The 18,320-nt window shown below is 41.7% G+C and overlaps 1 protein-coding gene across 6 annotated transcripts in view; it reads left to right on the forward strand.

The window, feature by feature from the left end:
• The first annotated feature begins 2,039 nt into the window (after window positions 1-2,039).
• The window catches only part of MYO6 (myosin VI), a 103,676-nt gene continuing 87,395 nt past the window's right edge, over window positions 2,040-18,320 (forward strand). For 5 of the 6 annotated variants that reach the window (XM_035109562.2, XM_060272551.1, XM_060272552.1 and 2 more), the window contains exon 1: window positions 2,040-2,169. The gene's annotated coding sequence lies outside the window, so the exon portion shown is untranslated. The remainder of the gene's footprint in view (window positions 2,170-18,320) is intronic. The other variant, XM_060272550.1, reaches the window with a different exon arrangement.

An 18,320-nucleotide genomic window follows, 5' to 3' on the forward strand; every position in this document is an offset into this window, starting at 1 on the left:
ACAAAAAAAGGGGGGGCAGTGATGGGAAATAGATGTGATTTTCTCTTCTGCCTGCCACATATTTTGCTGGCTACTGCAGTTTTACTATGATTTTTTGTGACATTAATTATATGCCATCCTGAAGGATGCAGATACTGCGGTATGAAGGGTTAATTTGGGGAGTGAGTTTGTAGCTGTGATATCTTGCCAGTTAAATTTTTTTAAAATTATTGCTGTTTCCTTGCTCTATTAGTGAAACCATTGGCTTTTGGGTCATTGGTTTCTTTGGATGATAACTGCTCTGGGAACCCTTCAGTATTGAAGAGCAAGATCTATGTAAATTTATACACAAATGACACAAGTGAAAATAAAAATAACCAAAGACCAGCCATGTCCTGTAAAGTTCCCATTAACAAGATGCTCTGTGGTTGCATCTGTGTGTGCCAATAAACAAATGAAGGCGTTTTCTAGCCTAACAGGTCATCACCTAAGGTTGTTGGTATGTGACAGGGAACTAAGAAGACAAGTAGGAGTGGCATGAAAAACAAGGTGGAAATAACCCTGGACTGACATCACAGAAATGGGTCACCCACTTTAACCATCCCAGCAATAATTGTTTGTTATGTGAATGCCATGTTATGTGAATGAGGAACGTAATTAGCCGCAAAGCATGCCTTTTGTAAGAATCCTGCCCAAACACATCTCAGAAACTGCTTTTGGAAAGCCTGAAGTGAAACTATTCAGACTTTGAATTGTGAACTTTGCTTGTTAGCTTTTTATTTTAGAAATGGGATTTCTACTGCACTCCTGTGACAATGGGCATGGGAAGAGGTGTTCCATTGAGCCTGCACTCCTGCATTCTAGGCCAAAGAGGAAAGTATTCTTTGCAAGAATGTGCAGGTCAGCTCTGTAGCTGAAAGTGCCACTCTGCGTCCCACAAAGATGAAAAGAAAAAGAAAACAAACTTGCTCAGAGCTGGTTTCAATAACACAGGAAATTCTGGAGAGTACAGTGGATTTAGAGGACATCTGAAGGCAGCCCTGTTTAGGGAAGCTTTTAATGTTTAATAAATTATTGTATTTTAATACTTCTGTTGGAAGCCGCCCAGAGTGGCTGGGGAAACCCAGCCAGATGGGCGGGGTATAAATAATAAATTATTATTATTATTATTATTATTATTATTATTATTATTATTATTATTATTATTATTTTATTAGCCTTACTCTGCTCAAACAACATGAGTCCTACTTGCTTCCAGCTTCCTTCCTTTCTTATGTATCCTCCTAACAAACGCCCACATTCAACATGTATCCTTTGTCTCCTAATGTTCCAAAAGTATCTGTTATTGCTACAGATATTCGTTCATCTCAGAAACCTGTATGTCAGGACAGGAAAAACTTTTTAAAAGAAGGGTAGGGGAAGGGAACGTCAGAAACCCACATTTGGGTGAACAAAGAAAACTCAGTCTTCACTTCCTAAATATATTCAATCACAAATTTGAACCTCGAAATACCAAGGTACATGGAAAGACAGGGATAATAAAATACTAAATAGAATATTTCATAAAATATTAAAATACATGGACTGCTGTAGCTGTGCACAAGCTTTGTTGGCGTTGTGCTAGATAAAACCTCCGTAGGCTATTCTTTGCGTATGATCGTGGTGTGGGTACTAATTATCATCCTTTTCTAAGGGGGGGGGGGGGCTGAAGCGATTAGACTCGTGCGGGCAGCCAAAGGGACGACAAGGCGAGAGACCTGAGCAGGGAGCCTCTGCTCTCTGAACAACCCTCCGAGTCGTCCTGCCCCGCTGCAGATCGCTCGCGTTCCAATTCTTGCATACAGTATGACTTAGAAGTCCGAGGAAGGGCAACGAATTGGGCAGGCGACTTCGGCGCCGCTTACTGAGCACGCTCGGCTGGGTCCGCGCATGCTCAGCATCCCTTGGCCAGGGAGGAGAGCGGACAAGCGCCGCTCCAAGTTGCAACTCCGACCGGCACCAGGCGCTTCCTCCCCCCCTCCCTCTCCTGCCGTGGCGTAAGCGGAGGCCCCGCCCCGCCCCGGCCGCTCTCGGCTCCCAGGAGCGCCGGGGCGGAGCTGCGAGGAGGAGCAGCAGCAGCAGCCGCGCAACGCCCGGGCCGAGTCGGCATCAGCTGGGGACGAAGCGCGGCGGCTGCGGCGGCGACGGCAGGTAAACGGGGGGGCCAGACGGAGAGCCCCGCGTTCTGCCTTCCTCCCTCTCCGCTCAGAAAGCCGGCGGCTGCGCTGCTGCCCTGTCCCCCCTTCCGCCTCTTCTGGCTCTTTCCCCCAGCGTCTCTGAGCCCCTTCACTCTTTTTCCATCCCGAGTTTCTTCTCTCTTTCTCCGCCTCCCTCCCCCCTCTCTCCCTTCCTTTGCTTGCATTCGGGTCTTGGGCTTCTCCCTCCTGTTGCTGACGCTGTTCATGTGGGAACCCTGGTTTACTTTTATTAGATAAAGCTTGGAATAGGAGTTGTTTGATTATAGAAATAGATATATATGAACAGCAACATAGGCTTTCGTTTTGGGAAGTTGTTAACAGGCGCAGCACTTTCCAAGATCATCTCCCACAAACACGCATTAAAAGTAACCTCCAAAAGCATACACTAGCCTGCTCTTTTTTATGTACATTACAGATCTTTTTTCCCTACACACACACACACACACACTATGTGCATATGTATACTGTATGTCAGAATCTACATGTATGTGTATATATAGGTTAAAGGCTGGCTTTCCATCCTGTTCGTCATTCGCGGCATGTTGTTTTATGGAATGATTTAGCCTCTCTCTCTGATTTTGGAAACTTTGGGTGGCAGTTGTTGCAGGTTGATTGCTCACCTTTAGGAGAACTTCTAAATGCAGTAATTACTCTCTGTAGGAAGTGATTGCAGCTGGGAGAGGCTGCAGAACTTTTGACCTAAAGAGAACTTTGAAGGTTTCTGAGTTCTGGAAAAGAATTCCTCCCCACAAACACACTTATCTTGGGTTTGTTTACTGCTTTTTTGCTTGCTTGAGGTATATCGGATATTCTGAAATGAAGAAAGAAGCTGACATTTCAGAGCAGTTGGTATTTGGAGAATGGGGAGCGGGGTTTAAAGTTCCTGATGCTGTGTGTTTTCTTATGATGTGGGAGGATAGCGGGTACTCATGAGGTTTAAAATATTATTATTATTAACAATAACAGCAACATTTAAACATTAGAAACTATAGCTACTAAAGTAGGTTTCCTTGCACACAGTAAGGTACCTTGCCTGCCTCTTTCATTAAATTAACATGCCGCCTGCTAATTAATTCAGAATGTGATGATTACTGTGGAACCTGAGTCTCTGGTGTTAATAGAGAAGTTCTGAGCCCTTACCTGAGTAATCTCTTATAATTAAAGAAGGAAGCAATGAGGATGCACTTTGGGTTTTGCAGCAGGGAAAAGTTAGACTTCCTTATCAGGAAGCATAACCTTCCTAAAGACTTTCAGGGAAAAGGTAAACACCAGCATTTGGTGGAAGGTTCTGACCCAAAATGCACACCTGAGATCAAAGGTCACAGGTTATTAGTACAAGTTACAGAAGAATATATATGTCTGCTACAATAAAAAAGAAACTTATAAAAAAAGAAGTTGCATGAGCTTTCAGAGCCAGGAACTAATTGTGAGATACATTAAATGGAACAGCTTTGGATATTTGGAAGGTAGGAAAGAGAAGTTACCAGGATGCAATAATGTGTTGTGGTACTTATGTAGTGAGTTTATTTTATTGTATATGGATATCTCTATCATGCCTATTCTGTACAATGGGAAGCTATACATTCTGGCCCGCTCCAAGGCCACAATGAATAGGAGGTGGAGACAGAAAGCACAATGGATGCTAGGAGATATGGGTAATTTCTGGCATCATCTCCAGGGCAACTGTAACTTGTGCTGACTGCACACAGTTAGCAAGGTGAGAACGAAAGATAACAGGAACTGGCCTGCAAAATGATAATATAATACATTGTATCATGGATTAATTCAGGAAGGAAGGGTGATGGTTATCTATGAATCTTGAGAAATTGCTTCCTTTGTGGCGTGTGGCAGAAAATTAATCATTTTAAGTGTTTGGTCTTGCATTAGCTGTTGATATTAAATTTCAGTTTGTCTGATGGCCCCTGTTTCGGGAAGCTGTGCCCTTCTTTGTGTGGGTTTAATTTTTGTACAGAAATTGGGAAAAGTGGAGACACTGGAATGGTATTGCTAAAGTCAAGAACCATGCCTGCCTCTTCCTTGGACAAATTATCTGTTGGTGATGGGGCATGACTAGTTCATGGTATTTCAAATGCTTCTTAAGGTAGTGAGGAGTTACTTTCATTATGCTATTTGTCTCTTGAATTATGCAAAGCTGAACGAGGCATGTACATGTATATCAGTAAGTGTAGCTTTGTAAAATGTTGTCTAGGATACTATAAGCCAGGCATGTCAAACTTGCAGCCCTCCAGATGTTTTGGCCTACAACTCCCATGATCCCTAGCTAGCAGGACCAGTGGTTGGGGAAGATGGGAATTGTAGTCCAAAACATCTGGAGGGCCGCAAGTTTGACATGCCTGCTTATAAGCCACCTAGAGAATGTTGCTATTGGGTGGCAAGGGAATCTTAAGTTATAGATTCCATTCGACTAGGACAAGCCTCTTGCATAAACCTATGCCTCTATTTGGATCTTGGTCATTGTTAATTGGACATTTTCGTAAACTATTAAGTGTTCAGATGTAGAGCTTTGCATGAAATATATCCTAGGTTCAATCTCTGGTATCTCAAGGTAGGGTAAGGAATGTATCCCACCTGAAATCATGGAGAGCTACTGCCAGTCATTGTTGACAAAGCTGAGCTAGATGGATTAATGGTCTGACTCTGTATAAGACAGCTTCCTATGTTCCCGTAACCTGTGAAAACCACTTGCTAACATATTCCTCAGTTGAAGCACAGTTCTTTTGACTATATGACATAATTACATGGTGCTGGATATTTTGCAGATTAACCAGGGAAACCTGAGATGCAACATTGATTTTACATGTTACACTTTCATAGGCAAAGGAAGAAGGGAATTGCTTGCAGAAGTGATCTTTGAATTAGAAAATGTGTGCATTTTCCATAGCATGGCATTTCTCACATCACATTTTCCCATATGCAGATGGCACCACCCACCCATAGTGCTGGATTCTCTGTGTGTGCTGTGTAGAAAGGGCATCTCAACAAGCTGTAAATGAGAGCTTTGTATCTCATGAGTTTTGGGTGTACTATGTGAGCAGATGCAGGAAAATCTCATATGCAGGAGGTCCCTTAGCAGCGAATGTTCCTAACAGGTGTAATTGCTTTCACCCTTTAGATCAGAGACAAAATAACTAAAGAGATTGCAGTAGTAGGTCTAGAGAATATGGTGTCTTTTGGAGCAATAAATATAGTTTAAAATTAGTACTATATACAGATTCTGAACCAGAGCAGGACTAGGATCTCGCCATTTGCAACTAATGCCGATGGAGAGATGAGCTAATTTCTCTCACACTTCTTGAAATCATTAAGTTGCAAAATGGCCTGTGAACCTGATCCTCAGTTCAGGAGAGTACAAAGGTTGACAACTGAAGCAAGCCTTCTTGTGCTGCAAGTATGACACATTAACAGAGGTGAAAAATGAGACTCTTGCTCTCCAATTTAGCTTCAGTAACAAAGCTCTGCCAAAACCCAAGTAGACTATAAATTGTTGATGGTGGTTATTTTAACATCCCTCAAGAGTCTTACAAGGATTACAGCATTATGTTGATAATAAAAACTAAAAAAATATGCATTGTTATCTTTACTGACAATAGAAAGATTGGAATAAAAGCCAAACTGTTGCAGGTTTAATTAATTACCGGTAGAAAGAGTTCTAGGCTGCATTTTTAAGGACAGAAGCCCTCTCAAGGTGGCTGACAAGGTAAAAATACAGCACACTCGCAACATACTTAATAAAATCTAATTTATGTAAGGCATACTCAGTAGTATAAATAATCTCTCCAGGTTTAGTCCAGGGGGGGAAATTGCCTTTCTGAAGCATATCTCCAAATGAGAGATCCTTTTAAAGAGGAAGAATTTATTCACACTGTGTGATGACTGCTGCAGTAGAGCTCATAAGGAACTGACCTGGTTGTCTGAAGGGGTCTGAATGGTTTTTATCAAGTTCTTATTTTTTATCAAGTTAATATTGAAAACCACCGGAGCATTGCAGTGCTTAATACTTAGTAGGCCAAGGCTGGAGTCCTGCAAAAAGTTCAAAACAAAAGAAATGATGCAAAGCCTTTCTGACTTCAATTTACCCCGCAGTAAAAGATGTTTTCTTTTTTAAATGAGAGTGTTTTTTGGTTGTTGTTTTTGTAGAGAGACTTGCTTTCCCAGGCAGTTCCCCCCCCCCATTGTGGATAGCTGTAGGCAACTTTGTAGACAATACACACGGAACAAAGTTTCACAGAAAGATGGATAAACAGTAATTTAGCTACACCCTTAGTTGCATTTATTGTGAGCAGCATGTCTGTTAAAAAATAGAGTAGAAAACAGAAATTTGGTTCATTTTTCTTATCATGGGGGCATGGAGCCTGTGTTACTGACTTACCGTAGTAATGTTAAGAAATCTTGCCAGGATGTAGCTAGCTAAATCTATACTGAAGGGCAGCAGCTCTCTATGGTTGAAAACAGAGGTCTTTCCCTCAGTTGGTAGAGCACGACTCTTAATCTCAGGGTCTGGGTTCGAGTCTCACATTGGACAAAAGGATTCCTTCACTGCAGGAGGTTGGACTAGATGATGCTCGTGGTCTCTTCCAGCTCTACAAGTTTATGATTGATTCTCGGCTCCACCTAAAGATGCTAGGTTTTGAACCTGGGGTATTTTCCATGCTTCTTCAGGGATATCTCCCTTTGGGGCATCCACAACATTAAAGCAAACAATGCATGGGAGAACCTAAAGCTGAGAGCAAAGTGGAAATTGATTATTGATTCCCTCTGTTGAAGGGCCACTTGGAAAGGTCAACTTTCCTTCTAGACTGTGCCTGTATCAGGAGGCATTTGCCGTTGGTTGTCATTGTGCCTAGTTACCTGGTGAGATTATCATCTTCTGGTTTGAGCATGAAGCATCTGATACCAGGTAGTAGCAGGTGAAACTCGTTGACTATTAGCAACTTGGCAGCTGGGAACTGGCAGCTCTGCCCATTGGGACTTTGCATTGTTACACTGTTAGTCATAGCTGTTTCCATTCTTAATCAAACACTTTCAGGGTGGGGCTTCCTTGAAAGGCTACTGCTCGCCTCTTTTCTTAAAGACTTCTTGCTTAAGCAGGGAGGTAGCTGCCAGGCCCTGGCCCTGAGGGCTACTGTGCCTTGAAAAGGGCAGAGCAACTAGAATTTCACCCTGTGTAGCTTTCCCCATGAAATGTCTACAGTGCTTCCTAAGGGTACTGGAGAAATCTCTAAGCAATTCTGGCAGCATGGCAGTACTATGAGAAGGGCCAGCAAAGAGGGAGATTTCATGGGGTTTTATGACTTGAACATAATGTTCAGCCTGCCTTTAGGCTAGAGGTTCCCAAACTTATTTGGCCTACCACCCCTTTTTCAGAAAAATAATTACTGGAAACCTACCTTCTTTAAGTAAACGAACAGAAAGATGCAGTAACAAATATGTGTTCTTTTATGTACAGTAGTACCATGGTTCTTGAACTTAATCCATTCTACCTATGTCCTACAACATAGTAAAGAAAGATGTTGTTGCAAATAAGATACCTTGAAGATTGAAATTATAAAGTTATGCATTAAAATCAACCATAGTAACATAGTGCATTACACACAGAAAATTATGTTAAGATCTGTCGGCATACTTCACCACTGATTTCGGTTATAACTTGCATTTTGTGTGTTTATTTGGAAAATAAATTAATCACTACGACTTTAACTCTATGTTACATTGGTAAGCATAATTACAGAACAGATGAAACATGTATGAATGGTTTTTCAAAATTTCCTTCTTTCTTTATGCTTCCACCACCCCCTTACGGTATTTTTATTCAACCCCCCCCCCCATTGCACCCAAGGCTACTACCACCCCCTGAATTGTTCCAGCACCCCCCAGAGTGGTGCTATTGCCCACTTTGGGAAACAGTGCTCTAGGCAGGTGCTGACCAAAGTAATGATGGATGGCATACACCTTTCCCTGCACCCCAGCAACTCACCCATTGTCAAATAGCAGAAAGACCCTGACATAAAATATATTGCTATACAAATAAATTTGTGTCTTAAGAGAGATGCATTGGTGAGACACGCATGTTAAGTGTTGTAATAATAGTTATAATAATAAATAAAGAAACTGATTTTGATTGCATTTGTCTTTCGTCTCTTCCTGTATGGAGGAATTTTTATTTTTCTTGGACATATGAGTCTACAGTCTACCTTGTACCTCACTTACAAAATTAATTGTTTTAAAATGGCCATGCGATGGCATTTAACTTACCTAGAAAATTAACAAACTAGATAGATAATGAGAATGGGAGGTGCTTGATATGCAAAGATTGAAAAGGCGATGCTTTTCCACATGTGATGAAAGTCTGTGAAGGGAACTGAATATGAGGGGTTGATGGTTAGTGAAGTGAGAATTGCCAGTTGAATATTGTATTAGATCCGTTGCTATGCCAAATTTTGTTTTAAAAAGTATTACTTTGGATTGACAGAGACTAGGCTCAATATTGCCCAAAGTGAGTGGCAGTGACTGTGGGCAGAATTTCTCTACGCCTCATTATCAGAGCTCATTTTAACTGGAGATGCCAGGGAATCCATGTGAGACCTAATGCAAGCAAAACAGAGAATCATAGAATGTGCTTTTCCACTGAGTTGTTGACAAGTAAAGGATAGTTGTTTTTCATGAATACGCAAGTGAAAGGTGAGATCCTATTGGCTTCAGCAACGCAGGCTTAAATTTAGTTTTAAAAAGCTAGGTAATGTCACAGCTGTTGGGCAAGCCTACTCTGTAGCAAGCATTGTGCTTATCATTTTGGAGGTGAAGAGCTGAATATTACAAACGGGGTCCCTGTGTTGTAGAGTTGATGTCTCCTGAGGGGTCTGTATAAATCAAGACTGGGCCAGTATCTAGGGCATCACATGGATTTTACAACAGAAGTAAAGTGGTACGTCGGGTTACAAACACTTCGGGTTACAGACTCGGCTAACCCGGACGTAGTGCCTCGGGTTAAGAACTTTACCTCAGGATGAGAACAGAAATCACGCGGTGGCAGCGGGAGGCCCCATTAGCTAAAGTGGTACCTCAGGTTAAGAACGGTTTCAGGTTAAGAACGGACCTCCGGAACAAATTAAGTTATTAACCCGAGGTACCACTGGACAAGAACCTGAAAAGTAAAACTAAAGTGTTATAATTAATATGTAATGCACTCTGATTAGCACTGATTTATTCCTACGCTAGGAAGAAACTGTATGAAATAAAACATTCAGTTTGCTATGTGATTTATCAGGGAAAGGTAGCTATCCACATAAAAAGTTTAGCTGTAGGGCCCCTGGTGACTTTGTATCAGCGGGGATGGAAATTTATAGGGCAAATCTGGTGTCCTATTTTTGTGGCATAATTATTTTATCCTCCAGGTTGCAGTGAAAGCCTACCCCTTCCTGTAAATGCAGGCCTCCTCCTTTCATTTGCACAACACCGTTCAGTCCTTGTTTTTCCTGGGATGCAACCATCTCGAGAGCTAGCCTTTCTTTTATGGAAATTTTTATTGCCGCTTGTGGAGGATAGATTATAGATTTATACTCTGTCTTTTAGGAAATCTTCTCAGAAGGTGGCATGTGAAGATATAAAAATGAAAACTCTCATAATTAAAGCAGCAAAGCTAAAAAAAAAGTTTGAAAAGCAGGTCGACCCATTCAGTTTAAAAAATAACCTGGAAAAAAAAAAACCATGGATAAAAACGTGGGCCTGGTTCACACAACACAGTAGACCAAGTTAAACAGTGCTGCGACAGGACAAATGTGTTGGCTCATGGAGAGGAGGTCACACGTACTTCATTGGGTATTTATTTTACTCCCATGCAGTGTTGAGCTAAGCCAGGCATCCCCAAACTGCGGCTCTCCAGATGTTTTGGCCTACAACTCCCATGACCCCTAGCTAATAGGACCAGTGGTTGGGGAAGATGGGAATTGTTGTCCAAAACATCTGGAGGGCTGAAGTTTGGGGATGCCTGAGCTAAGCCAATATTTGGCTGTGAAACTTTCTCAGACCCAGACTCGTAGTTAAACCTTTTCCCTGACTAACTATTAGCAGTAGTCAATATTTGTTTTTTAAAAGCACCAGAAAATGGGAGGAGCTTGGTGGGCTTCTTCATGGAAGGAGTTCCTAGCTAAAGTTCCTACAAAAAGGTCCTCTCTCGGCTACTTGCCAAACGAGTCCAGATTTAAAGGGAGAACAGAGAGCAGGGCCTGAGATGGTGATCTTTAAATGCTGGCTGGTGATTATGGGCAAAAGCAAGCCTTTAGGTGAGTATCCCTGAACAGGTTAGGGTTTAAATGTATGTCATAAAACAGGTTGTTCAAGAATTTGCTGGTGCAGCTGTGTTAAATACAAGATAAGCCGAATTCATTTTCTTTAAGACAGCCTTCCTTAACCTGGTGCTCCCCAGATGTTTTAGATGGCAACAGCCCCTGCCAGCACATGAGTTGCAGTCTAAAACATCTGGAGAACACCTGGTGGAGGAGGGCTGCTTTAAGGCACTCTGTGTATCTTCATGTAGATGACAGGTCATCTTCTAGCATAACACACTAAACTTTTTGCTAAACTAAAAAACTTATCTGTATCTATATCTATCCATCGATGAGAAATGATGTCATTTCTGTCCTGATGAGAGTCATGTCAAGGAAGGTGGGGAACATGAGGAAGAGTAAATTTCTGTTTATTTTCTCAAGACTCCAGCAGGGCAAGAAGCAATTAAATCACAACTGCCATACTCCTCCTCACCCATATGCTTAATTTCTGTTGTTTAAAAATATAGCTTGTATTTGGCCAAACTTGTTTCAGACAAGGTCATTATGAAGCTGATGTGGGACATCCTTATCTTCCCCAGGCAAGATGTTGAATGCCCAAGGGTATATAGTCTGTAGCGTTGGCAACAACCAGCATGAGGACTAATGTAGGCACCCTGGTGTGTGTTGTGGGCAGGCAATTCTGCAATGCTGGGCTTTTTAGTTGAGCAAACTTGTAGTTACGTCAGTGTAGATTTCATAATAAAACCTCTGCAGAAGACTCAGAAAGTGCATTGATCCTTAAATGGGTGGGGGTAGCCAACTAGGTGCCTTCCAGATACCATGGACTCCAACTCAGCCCTGCCCATTGGCCATGCCAGCTGGGGCAGGTAAGAGTGGGAGTCTGCAACGTCTTAAAGGCATTGGCTACCCCTGTTGTGTGGCCTTGCTGTGGAAAAAATGGAGCTCAATCCATTTTTAAAGCAAAGTTGGGCTGTTGAGAATTAAATAACAAGTGCAGTCCGTAGGACTCTTAAGTGTGCCAATCCCATTACTCTGTACTGTTAAATATTCCTTGGATTAGATCAGGCGTTGGCAACATTTTCTGCCCGTGGGCCGGAGGATTCCCACGGACTATTGTCTGTGGGCTGGACATGAGCCGCACAGGCACAGAAGCGATTTCTGGTGCCGCGCTGCCCATGTCGGAACACCGGAAATGGCTTCTGTGCATGTCTGCGGCTGCGCAGAAGCGATTTCCAGTGCTGGCTGCCCATTCCCAAAATGTCTGCAGCGCCAGAAATCGCTTCTGTGGCTGCGTAGACGTGATTTCTGGTGCCGCTTGGCGAGTGGGTGGCTCGGTTCACGGGCGGCCCGTGGGCTGGATAAACGGCCTCCATGGGTCGTATCCAGCCCATGGGCTGGAGGTTGCCGATGCCTGGATTAGATACTACAGTTTTAAAAAAGCTTGTTTAATAGTAGAAACTTTTGCTGCTTTAAACTTGGGTGGTGCTGGGAACAGAAAGGAGGAGCTTGGCTAGGGAAAAATTATTGAAACATGCAATATGTTAAAACAATATAATTTTAGTTATTCAGAGGTCTGTGTGTAAAGGGGTCAGTGCAGGGGTGGACAAATCTCTGTTTCAAATTCTTCCAGTTTCCCACTTTTTCTGATCTTAAGTTCTATGTGTCCCGTTTCCACATACGAGTACAAAGTCCCCCTCTGCTTCCAATTGTGCCTTTTTCTTCATTTGCAAAGCTGAACGTTCGCAAAGTTTTTCATGAAAAAAGTTTGCATGGAAATTTACACACACCCTAATAAAATCCATGTTTGTATATCATTTTCATGCATTATTTTTGCAAGCACTTCTTACAAATGCATGCATTTCTGTATGTATGATTTGGCTGGAGAACTGCATCACAAAATTCAGAGGAGTTCCTAATTTCAGTTTCAAAGACCTGTTCACGTATTCGTCTGAGAAGAGCAAGTTTTGTAAGTTTGCATTAAGGTATGAGTGAAACAAAGGTGCCCCCACCTCAGTCCTTAGGTGAGTGGGAATCATTACTATTTTGTAGTTTTGCCTGCAGTTCTTGGGCATCCTCATTTAGTTCTCTCTGGCTTCTGAAATTTTGCTCATCTTTACTCACATACTTGTACATCTTTGGAACCATTCCCCCCCCCCGAATTATTTTTATTGTAAACCAGCCTAGGAGTTATTGAATTGAAGGGTGGTATGAAAAATAGTAACTAAAATAAGCTGCATTTGGTATAAGCTTGTGTTTTATCCCCCACCCCTATTTTTCTGTGAAGTGTTTATATGGGAACAGGAGCAGTCTCTGTTGGTTAGGTTATTTTCCCTTTCTTTTTGCACTTCTCTGTATATTCCTTCAAAGAAAATGAGTCAGTCTTGTGGTACACCTCAAGTAATGTAGGAGGGCCATCACCAATAGGCAACAAGCACAATGACAAAAGGGAGGGATATCCCCAAATCTTGCAAACCCACAGTTGCCTTTTTGGATCTTGGTGTATTTCAAGCCTCAGTTCTTCGTGGAAGTGGGAGGGGACTATTTGCATACTGGTTATGCGGTAAACTCTTTAAAAAAAGAGGTGTGCTTTACTCATTGACCTGAGAACCAGGAGATGACTTCTTCAGTCTTGCTGGTGCTGCTGTGAAGCGTCCTTAGATTTAAAAGTAATATGCAGGAATAGGTGTCATTTAAATGAGTTTTGCATGAATATCAGAAGCAGGTATTTGATGGCCATTTGCCTCTACTCTCTGTGTACGATTCTACATCCTGTTTGAGATAAGTAGATGTGAATACAGTTGGCATAGAAAAGCATTTACATAGTTAAAAGTGCTTCATGTAAAAAGTCGTGTCTCAAGGACGCATTCAAGGAAAAGCAGCTTGTTTTGAAGTGGCAACCCTCACCTTTTACTTATATCTGTATCAAGAAGGCTGAGTGGGTAAAATTGTCAGCTGCTTTAGAATGTAACATATTTAGTCTTATTTCTTTAAATGATGTATGAATGTAATTCTACATAGCAGTTATTGTTGTTTTTTAAAATTAAGGGATGTAAGATATGCATGGGAAGGGAAGAGCTGGGGGAGCAGGGGTGACACTAATCGCAATGGCTCTGGGCAAAGGGAAGTATGGTGTTGAGGTGGGTCAGGCTAAGGAATTGTGGTTCCTGGGGAATCGTTGTTGTCCTATCGTGGTTGTTCTGCAGCTGCTGTTGCTCAGCTCTGAGTAAAACCTCCCTCATCCACGATCTGATGAGGAGGCAGATCTGGTTGGTCTCACCCAGTTGTGCCCACCTGGGTACTTCGTGCTGCTTCAGGGCAGACTTGAGAGTCGGGGAGGGGGAGTTGCTGTAGTCTATAGAGATTCCATCTCTTTCTCCAGGCTCTCTGTCCCAACTGAGACAGGATCTAGAGTGTGTGTTCCTGGCAATGGGCAACTGGGATAGATTAGGGATTCTGCTGGTTTAACACCCACCTCGCTACCCAGCAGTTTCCCTGCCTGAGCTAACAGAGATGCTCTCGGAGGCAGTGTTGAAGACTCCCATAATGCTGGTTCCAACATCTCTGCCGAGGCTACTGGCTCTGGGGTGGCTCAGAACTTCGTGGATGCCATGATGACCGAGGGGCTTTTTCAACATCACTGGCCCAATGGATGTGGCAAACCACACTCTGGGCCTTGTTTACTCCCCCCCCCCCAACTGGGCAGGAAGAGGGTGATCTGAAAGTGGGGGGATTACCGTAGTCTCTTGTCCTGGCCAGATCACTTCCTTTTGAGGTTTAGGCTTTCAGCACTTTACAGCCTCTGCAGAGGTAGGTGACCTATTAAGGATGGTCTGCTGTCAAATTATTGGTTTGTTTTTGTTTTGTTTTATTAGACATTTTTGGGTCTTCTTTCGTATTTTTACCTTGTGAACCACCCTGTGATCTTCGGATGAAGGGAGTATACAAATTTAGTAAATAACAATAATGATACTAATAGATTTCTTCTTCTGTTTTTGCACACAATTTGCCAAAATAAAACCAGTTTCGACATCAGTTCTATAAGCAATTCTTCTCAAAGCTCTGCTGAATAAGTATATTTGCTAAGGGCATTTTGTGGCTCACCTAGCTTTTCACTGCAGCTCTTCATTCTCAACCAGGTAGAGCATGTGCTTGGTTTCCTCTAAGGGCCTCAAAGACAGAAACACAATATTTCAGCTTGGTAAATTTTTAATGAAAACAGACTAATAGGACTAGGAGATCCTAAGGGGAAGATGAAAACCTTAAGTCGTTTTAGTCCATCTGCTGGAAATGGAATGCTTAAAAGAATAGCAAGTAGGCTTTTACAAGAATAACATTTTGATAGCACAAAAGTTGTGGAAGAATAATCTGTGTTCTTGAGTTCTAATCATCTGTGTTCTTGAGTTCTGTTTATGGTAGGGTAGCATGATATTGAAGAGTGAAGACTATTCAGGGACTTTTCCTGTTTGTTTTGGCACAACTAATCTCTCAGGATAACTCTGTCTCTGGTGAGAGAACTAATTTGAATTGCATACAGTGTTGAATATATTAGTCAACATTACTGAAAAAGTAATTTTTCAGTAATTACTGAAAACTGATTCCCATGGTGGCAGAGGAAAAATACATCTGGAAACTTCAATTTGGAGAAAAAGAGAGAGAAGAGAAAAACAGCAACCCCAAATACATTTTTCTTTGGCTTTGTGGAACCTAAATGAAAATTTGTGGCTGGGCCCTAAGCATGTTTCAATGGAAATAAAAGGTGATCTCTAACATTTAATCATACTCATGGTAAACCCTTTGAAATCCACGGACTAACATTTTTATAGGATATTCAAGTGTTTACAGAACTTCACATGCATTATATTGTTGCATTCCTGGCTTAGAACAACTCTGTCTATATTAATATCCCCCCATATTGCAGATGCCGTGAAAGTAGCTTGCCTAAAGCCCCTTAGCACAGATAAAATTCAAAGACTTCTGTTCTTTGAAGTTATTCCATGTAGTTGGCTGCTGCGATTAGCTGTTTGTATTTGTGAGATGTGTTCACTTGTAGAATTTTGATTGGAAAGAGTCACAAATGTACATTGCCTGATATTACTTTATTTGCCCAATGCCACATAGTGTTCCGTATTACTTAAATTAACCCACAGTGTGAATCTGAGAATAAAGTTAAACAAACTCTGCTTTGAGCAACTTGGACGAAGGACCAATTCAAATGTGATGAAGAAAACCATGACATATTCATAAAATCCAAATACATACTGAATTTGACATGAAGAGAACCAGCTTTATGCTCCCTTTAGCGTTTTTTGCTACTGTAAATATGACCCCCACTGCTTTCTGAAAAGCTTGTATTTGAGACCTTTTACTGAATGTAACCTATGTAGAAATGTTTATTGAGATACATGGATTAGTTTGTCAACCCCTCTAGACTAGCTTTCCCCAATGTTTTACTACAGCAGGCATCCCCAAACTTCGGCCCTCCAGATGTTTTGGCCTACAACTCCCATGATCCCTAGCTAACAGGACCAGTGGTCGGGGAAGATGGGAATTGTAGTCCAAAACATCTGGAGGGCCGAAGTTTGGGGATGCCTGTACTACAGCATGGCCAATGATTGGGGATGATGGGGGTTGTAGTCCAAAACAGCTGGGAGGTACAGTTCTAGGCTGTTGTTGGAAGACTGATTCAAAGAGGAGAAAGTACATTGGCTCAGTATGCTATGTAAAAACATAAGGTGTGCTTTTTTGGATGCTGGACAACTACTTCCACACAGTCAAATAGGCCTTGTACTTTGCTTTTTGAAGAGCTGCCCTTGTACACATGGCAAAGCTCTTCTGAAACTGAAAAAAACTCTTAAAAGCCATTTATAATATAGTGTGTAGGGGGATCTAGTGTTCAAAGGAGAGGTGAATATATTTTAAAAATCGCATTGAGCACACCCAGATCTCTGAGCACACCTAATGTAGTTCTATGGGTCTTAGCCATTGTTTTTAAAACATTGTTTTAATATGTTGATATTTAAATATTCTTATTTGTGGATTGTGTGAGAAAGAACTGTCTGTTCTTCTTGGACAAAAGCAGCATTGAGAGAATGCCCTTGCATTATTTTATTTTTTAACAAACATTTGTACTTTTTGAATGACAAACTTAATTAAAAACAGTTTGTCTTGTTATGACTCTGTGTGATCTTTATCAAATGTGTAAAATAAGAATAGTCTTCTGGTCATTGAAGTGATTGTGTAACCATACAATCCTTTTGGATAGGATTAAATCCTTGAATATATATTTTTATATTACTTATAAAAATAGTAAATAATGTTTTCTCTGAAATGGCCACTCAGCAACCCAGTCCTAAATATTTATGCTGAATACATTTGAGGCAATGGTATTGTCAATGCAAGTCTATCTCTTGTACGGTAGCTTGTGAGAATGTGCTGGATCAGTGACTTATGTTTCCCATTCTGAGTGTCTGATGGCTAATATACAATGGTTGGACTGGTTCAGAGGGTTACATATGCACTTTCAATGTAGGCCCTTAATCCCAGATCTACATTTCAAGAGAGCTTCTCTCCCTGGTTGCCTAAATTGTTCTTCGAACTTGTGTTTAAAAGCAGTTTGGCAATTAGTTGTGAGTATTTTTTTAAAATATAAGAATGAATTCACTTTTCTGTAAATGAAGAAAAGCAGCGAAGCAGACTCCCACATTTGAGTGCTCTCTAGAAGTTCTCGACTCCCAACTCTGATCAGTCCTGACCATTGGTCATGCTGGCTGGGGCTGATGAGAATCCAAATCCAGAAGCATCTGGAAAGTACTCAGTTGAGGAAGGTTGCTCAAGAAACTGCAGAAACTGCTCAAGAAACTGGGCAGGAACTGCAATGCAAACTATACTTGGGCTTCCTTAGTAGACAACCATTTTTAGTAATAACTCCTTTCATTACTAAATCTTACCGTATTGTCAAGAAATGCCTACATATTAAAATCTACCCAGTTTGGTTCAGAGTGATTGACTATACTGATTAATTTGCAAATCCCTGACTCATCAAGTTACTTTCATGCAAGAGGTATGCTTCCTGGGCATGCCCAGTTGTAAGGCAAGTTAAATAGCACCTGTTAATGACTTTGAAACTAGAATAACCTAGAACATCCTGTAGCACTCCCATTCAAAAGAAATGAAATAATGTAGTAGTTGGAAGTGATCTGTCTACATTTTGTGTTACTAAGTGAATATATTAACTTTTTAAAAAATGCAATATTTTGCTGTTTGGCTGTTGGGAACCATTTGGGAGAAGTGCTAGAAATAAAATAAAATGTGGCTTCCAAGCTATATGGACTGTTCAGATAATACAACAATTTCCTTACTTTCTACCTTCAGAGTGCCTCTTCCATGTCAGTTTAGCTGTTATGTAGTTCTTGTGTGTTGTTGAATGTTCCAGGGCATGCTGCTAGTTCTCATGGAGCATTGACCATGCCTGACATGGCACTGCCAGGCAAGGAATGTCCAGAGCGAGGAATCAACTCTTTATAAAAGCACACTTACAAGTTAGGAAAAGCCAGGTCCATCAGTCCTCTGTCTCTCAGCTACTCCTAGGTGTGCACCTGATGAGGCAGATGCAGCAACAGAGAGCCCCTCCAACCAACCTCAGCTTCTATATCTTCCCCCACCCAAGTAGGCGAAGACTACAACTGCATGTAACCTGTTTCTGCTCCTCTCTCTTCAATCTTCTATGGTCTTGGGAGACAGTGGAGCAGGAGAGGTGGGGGCAGGAGGAGGAGGCATGGAAGCCCTAGACCAGGCATCC

This window comes from Zootoca vivipara, chromosome 3, assembly GCF_963506605.1.
Source record: "Zootoca vivipara chromosome 3, rZooViv1.1, whole genome shotgun sequence".
NCBI lineage: Eukaryota > Metazoa > Chordata > Lepidosauria > Squamata > Lacertidae > Zootoca > Zootoca vivipara.